The sequence below is a fragment of the Gossypium hirsutum genome, chromosome D01, assembly GCF_007990345.1.
Source record: "Gossypium hirsutum isolate 1008001.06 chromosome D01, Gossypium_hirsutum_v2.1, whole genome shotgun sequence".
NCBI classification, from domain to species: domain Eukaryota; kingdom Viridiplantae; phylum Streptophyta; class Magnoliopsida; order Malvales; family Malvaceae; genus Gossypium; species Gossypium hirsutum.
In genome coordinates this window covers 28074860-28081184 of record NC_053437.1, presented here as the reverse complement: position 1 = coordinate 28081184, position 6325 = coordinate 28074860, and the positions used below count along the sequence as shown (strand labels likewise).

Genomic DNA, 6325 nt, shown 5'->3' with positions numbered 1-6325 from the left:
TTTCCCTCTTGGAAAAGATCCCTTCAACCACCTTCTGTAGCAGCATTCAAGTGCTTCTAGAAGCCTCAATTCAACAGAAATGAGCAAAGAAGGAGGATAGGAGCAAACTAGTCAGACTTCAGAGAAACACTGGATTTTGTTCTAGTTTCCTATCATTTAACTTTTATTGTTATTGTTATGAACATGTCTCTAAAATTTTTTTATGTTGTTATTCTTAATTTAATTAACATGGATTAAATTTAAATTGTGTTACATTGATTGCATTTCGTCCACTTAAGTTATTAAAATTATGTTTGTGTTGTTATAGGTCTTGGTAAATTGTTTGATTAAGTAAAACCATGATTATGTTATTCTTGCATTACAATCGCGAGGTAACTAATGAATTAATTATTAATCGTGTTAAAATTGTAATAAATTGACACAATACTTAATCAGTGCATGTTTAATCTTCTAAGGTAGTTGAGGGTTAAATTAGCGATAGTATTAAACGGTACATTAGCCTTGCATAACTTGCAAGATTATTATGATTAAACTGTTTCAATGTAGGAATATATTGTTACCTCACTTAATCTTTTACTTGCTTATTTAAATTCATTAATTGTTTGAATTGGCATAGTGATATGTTCAAGAGATTAGTTAATTTAGTAAGTTTGTATGTGCTATAGTGAACAAATTACCAAATTGCCGTGAATTTATTCATAACAACATGAACATTGTTTTAGTAATATTAAGTTAAGAAGTGTAATTAATCTAACATAATTATGTCATCTTGATTAAAATCATCTTTTGAAATCGTGCATTGAAAATTTTATTTTTATTTTACTTAGTTAAATTGTAGTTTTTAATCACTTCCTCAAATCAACATATTTTTCTTCACCAAAGTGTTTTTAATTGCATTCATAAATAATTCTTTTCATAGTCTCGGTAGGTACGATAACTTGACATTTACTTGTGACTTTATTACTTGTGCGGTTGTGTACACTTGCACATTTCCATCGTTCCAAGTTTTTGGCACCGTTGCCGAGGGCTGTTTTAAAAGACATTATTTGTGAAATTGTTAATTTTGCATTTTGGACTTTTTTTTCTGTTAAATTTTAATTCCAATTTTTTGTGTTTGTTTCAGGTGTTTATGAGTATTGATTAAATTATTAACTTACTTCCCATAAACCCTAAAATTGAAAGAACTTTTAAATAAATGAGAAGACAAGCGAACCAAAGAAGGACTGAAGAGATGAATTTCTAAAATCAAAATAAAAAACCAGGAGGAACATTCACTTATAATACCCACAATCCGATCATTTTTATCGATGATAGAAACTGTGCCACTCGACAATATGCCATTCCTCTATTCAACGAGCTCAATTCGAGTATTAAGGGACCCAAAATCATGGTACAAAAATTTGAGCTGAAGCCGGTCATGTTCCAAATGTTGCAAAATATGGGTCAATTTAGTGGGATTCCGACTGAAGATCCACATCTTCATCTTCGGCTATTCATGGAAGTGAGTGACTCATTTAAACTAGTTGGGGTGACCGATGATGCCTTGAGACTGAGATTATTTCCATACTTCTTAAAATATAGAGCACGAGTGTGGTTGAACTCCCTACTTTCTGGTTCCATAACAACATGACAAGATTTGGTTGAACGTTTCTTAATGAAATATTTCCCTCCATATTTAAACGCCAAGATTCGAAATGAAATCACTTCATTTCAGAAACTTGATGAAGAATCTTTATATGAGGCATGTGAGCGGTTCAAGAAGTTATTATGAAAGTGCCCTTATCACTGTATTCCTTAATGCATTCAAATGGAGACTTTCTATATTGGTCTTAATGTTCATACTAGAATGATGATGGATGCTTCGGCAAATGGATCCCTTCTTTCTAAGTCTTTTAACGATACTTGCAAGATTATTGAAAGAATTTCTAGTAATAACTATCAGTGTCGAACCAACCAAGTAGCCTCAGAAAGACGAGTAGTAGGAGTTAATGAAGCGGACAAACTTGTTTCTTTGGCAGCCCAGGTATCCTCTATGTCTTCTATGCTTAAAAACATAACTCTTAATGGTTTTAATGGTAACCTAACAGGTAAAGCCGAACCAATCCGAGAATATTTCTTGTGAATACTACGGAGATGACCATTTCTTTGAAAATTTCCCATCAAATCAAAAGTCAAAATATTACATGGGAAATCAGAATTGGAATGGTCTGCAATCAAGTTCTTACAACTCTCCAAGTAATCTTAAGAATTTGCTGAAGGCGTACATAGTGAATAATGATGAACTAATCCAAAGCCAAGCAGTAACATTGAAAAATTTAGGAAACCAAGTGGGACAACTAGCTAATGAGCTCAGAAGTATCCCCTAAGGTATTTGCCCAAGTGACACAAAAAATCCAAGAATTTCGGGAAAAGAACATTGTAAAGCAGTCACTTTGCCAAGTGGAAAGACATTGGAGCCCAAGGTGGTTGAGGTTTAAAATGAGCCTGTTGTAGCTCAAGACAAAGAGAAATCTCAACCGAGTGTTGAAACTCCTGTTTCACAAAAGTCAGATCCGGTGACCCTTGATAAGGCAAACTCTAAACTGATTAGTTTTGATTATCTAACACCCTTGTCGGATGTAGAAAAATTTCCACAAAAGAGTTGTCTGGTTAAAGCTATGATTCCACCACTGCCATATCATCAACAATTCCAGAAGTAGTAAAAGGATACTCAGTTAAAAGAAATATTTGATGAAGAGGTGACTTTTAATGACTTTGATGCTGCTAAATCTGCAGATATAGTTGAAGACTGCTCTACTATTTCGAAGATGGAATTGTTAGCTTCTAGAGAATTGGAGGTCCATTCTTTTGACGATTTGTTAGAACATATTCTACTGGAGGATTCGCCAAGTGATGATGAAGATAAGGAATGTTTGGCTTGGTTAGAAGCTAATTCGAAGAAATTCACTCAAGAAGTTCCACTCGAATCATTAGAGTTATCATCTCAGGAGTATACAAAACCAAAGTCATTGATTGAAAACCAGCTGAATTAGAACTGAAGATTTTGTCTCTTCATTTGAAATATGACTATTTGGGTCTGTCTTTGACTTTACCTGTCATTATTTCAATTGAGTTCACCAAGCGTCAAGAAGAAGAGTCAATTTTTTTTTTGGAAAAGCACAAGAAGGGTGTCGGATGGATTATTGTAGATTTTTAAGTTACAGGTTGGAGGATTTGTAGGAATTATAGGAATTTAAACAAGGCCACCAGGAAAGATCATTCCAGGTTTTCTTTCCCTAATAAGATGTTGGACATATTTGATGCGAAAGAATATGATTATTTCCTAGATGGGTATGATTGGTATGACAAATGGCCATTTGACACCACCATGGTCAATGATGAACCTGAGTAAAATGGAGGGAGTTTTTTTCACTTTATCTATCGTTATTTTATAACTTTTTAGTTTTTTCTCATATGAATAAAATGCTAGACTTAGATACAATTTTATTTAGGTTATTACATTAATTAAAATTCTTTTTAGGAGAATGGGACTTACGCGGGACCATCTGTGACCCATCCAGTCTTTCCTGGGAGTTTAATTTAATGTAATTTTTCGAAAAATATTTTTCTAAGTAGCTTGAAGAATTTAAGCATTTGTTTTGTTAAATAAAGGGTCAACTTTTAACCCCAAGCACTAATTTCTTTGATTTTTTTAGTTTACTTTCAGTACAAGAGCTTAGGATCCAAAAAGGAGATGCCATTGGGCTTAAGACACTACAAGGAAGGAAATAGTCAACCATTTTCCACACAATTCTGTAACCCTTACTTTGCTCCACCGCCACTCCCAAGTAGCTCCATAGTGCATCTCCCTTAACCCATAATGTCACATCCCTTAACTCCCTAAATCACCATCCTAAACACCTTTATTTGAAGCCACTAACCATTCCACCTAAACTATTCTTAAAACTACGACCCCCTCTAACTCTAAACCTTACCCTCAACTACTCACCCACCTGCCTAAAATTGAAACCACCCTTAATAGATTTTCTAAGTTCAACACCGAGAGTCCCTTCATCTAGCACCATTCCACGAAGTGAACAGTTTGATATAATGGCTATGCTACAACACATGCAGTTGCAACAACAAGATTACTAGAGATACTAAAAAGTACGAGAAGATTCAATTAGAGATGCATTTAAAATATATATTTCATAACCCATTTGTTTTTGTACCTAAATTTCCAGACTTTATACTCAAACCATGGACTCCAATGTCGAGGAAGGAAAAAGATGAGTTAGATTCTGAGGGATCTGCAAATAAATAAAAAAGGGGGATCTTTACCTTATGTTATTTTCTTTCCTATGTTATTTTAGGATTAGGATCTATTAGGATTTTTATTTTTTGCATAATGAAACAAGAGGTGGAAATCAGAAATAAAAATGAACAAGTTTTAAAATAAGAAATGTGGCAATAGATATGTACATGTCTAGGATTGGATCTAGAGAGAGCTTGGTACTTAAGTAGTCAAATTAACTCACCTCTTGTTTTCTATAATCCTACCTGGTGTATAGTATCTATTCACTTCTACCAATGAGGACATTTTTCATCTTAAGTAGAGGGGACCGAAAAATTGAAATTATTTCCTCTCAAAATAAAATTTTCTTTTAATTATGGTTAGGTTATATTTTGTTCAAAAAATTGAAATTTTGTTAAGTATGCTAAACTTTAGTATAAATGAAGTTCTATTATTTCAATAATTGTTATGTTAGCTCAATTATGACACAAATTTACTCTTAATAAAGTGTGTAAATCATACCATAAAACTTTCAGTTCCTTAGGAAAGCTAGGCATGCATGAAAGTTTAAGTCTTTAGAATCAACTTAGTAATTTCTTGAGGCGAAATCCTAGGAAGCATGAAATGTTGAAAATGATTTAGGAAAACTTTTGTTTGGACCGTTTAAGCCTTTCAAGAAAATCTTAATGAATTTTTATCCTTTGAAACCTAACTTTAAGACTATATGGCTTAATTTATTTGAACCTTTGCAATTTTTAGCCATCACTTTTCTCTTAATTATCTTTAAATTGTCCCAAACACTAGACTCAATACTATTTAGAATACTCTTTAAAAATAATTTTGGGGGAGTTTAAAAGAAGTATCAAACGCTTAAAAAAATTGTAGTACATACAACAAAATGCTCATGTTAAAAAAAAGAGAGCATATGTACTCAAAAGAAATAGATGTACAAAAGAGCATGTGAAAGCAAAATAAGTTGGTGTACTAAAGGTAATTATTCCGAAGGTCCAATTCAAGCTGAGTCTAGGGTTTTTAGCCTAAATTTATCTATCTTTTACCTACCCCTAGCTTAGCCACATTACAACCTGTTTGAAAGACCTATTGATTCAAGTTTCTATGCTACCTACATTAGTGGAGAGAAATTGCTATGTTCAACATATGAAGGCATAAATTAAAGTTAATGATTGTAGCTTAATCTTAAATAAGGGAATAAAATCGAAATTGGTAAGGGTTTAACATGCCTTTATTGAGAAAGAATTTAGTTTATTTTTGCTATCATAATAATTATTGAGATTAATTTGAATGATATGTATACTTAAGTAGCATAAATCTCAAAATTTTTGTTCTTGGGCATAAGTATGCTAAATTCATAATTTTGAGAAGAATGTTTTCTGAATGAATTTTTCATAGGTGTTTCCAAGAAATTCTTTTCAATTTCTGCATTACTCAGGATGAGCAATGAATTAAGTTTGAGGGTGTGGAAACACAAAAATATATAGACTTTTTTATGCCCTTTCTAACTCAAATTCATGTAGTTTCGATGTAATTCTTGTCAAAAAATATAATATAATTATAAAATAATTAAATTGTACTTAAATTACTAACATATTGAATTTTAATTAATTTTATACTAAATTTTCATAAATTTTAATTTAATTTTGACAGATTTGCGCAAAGAGTGAAATTGGCTCAGCGAATACTGCTAGAACTGCAAAATTGGGAAGCGATTTTTGAAGCATCAACGTGAATTAGTTTCTCATCCTAAGATGGTTCAATTTATGGTTATTAATATATAATATAATTAATTTTAATTTTAATCCAATTTATTTTAGGTTAAATAATTATTATTACTTAAATTATGAAAGAGGTTCAATTGTGCGAAACCGAAAGACTGATCCAACCCAGCACATGAGCTGCCCAAAATCGTCCAACATGCTGACTCAACCAGGATAAATTAGCTGATTATTTTACTTACAAATTAGCCCTTTAAGTTTCCTTGAAATTGCATTCAAACCCCTCCACTTATCAAGTTTTTTTGTAGTTTGCCCCAAG

The 6325-nt window shown here is 32.2% G+C and overlaps 1 non-coding gene across 1 annotated transcript; it reads right to left on the bottom strand.

The window, feature by feature from the left end:
* Nucleotides 1–1687: 1687 nt before the first annotated feature.
* On the bottom strand, nt 1688–1791 carry LOC121214199 (small nucleolar RNA R71). Its single transcript, XR_005909785.1, has one exon. It is a non-coding gene; the product is annotated as a small nucleolar RNA R71 (small nucleolar RNA).
* Nucleotides 1792–6325: the final 4534 nt, after the last annotated feature.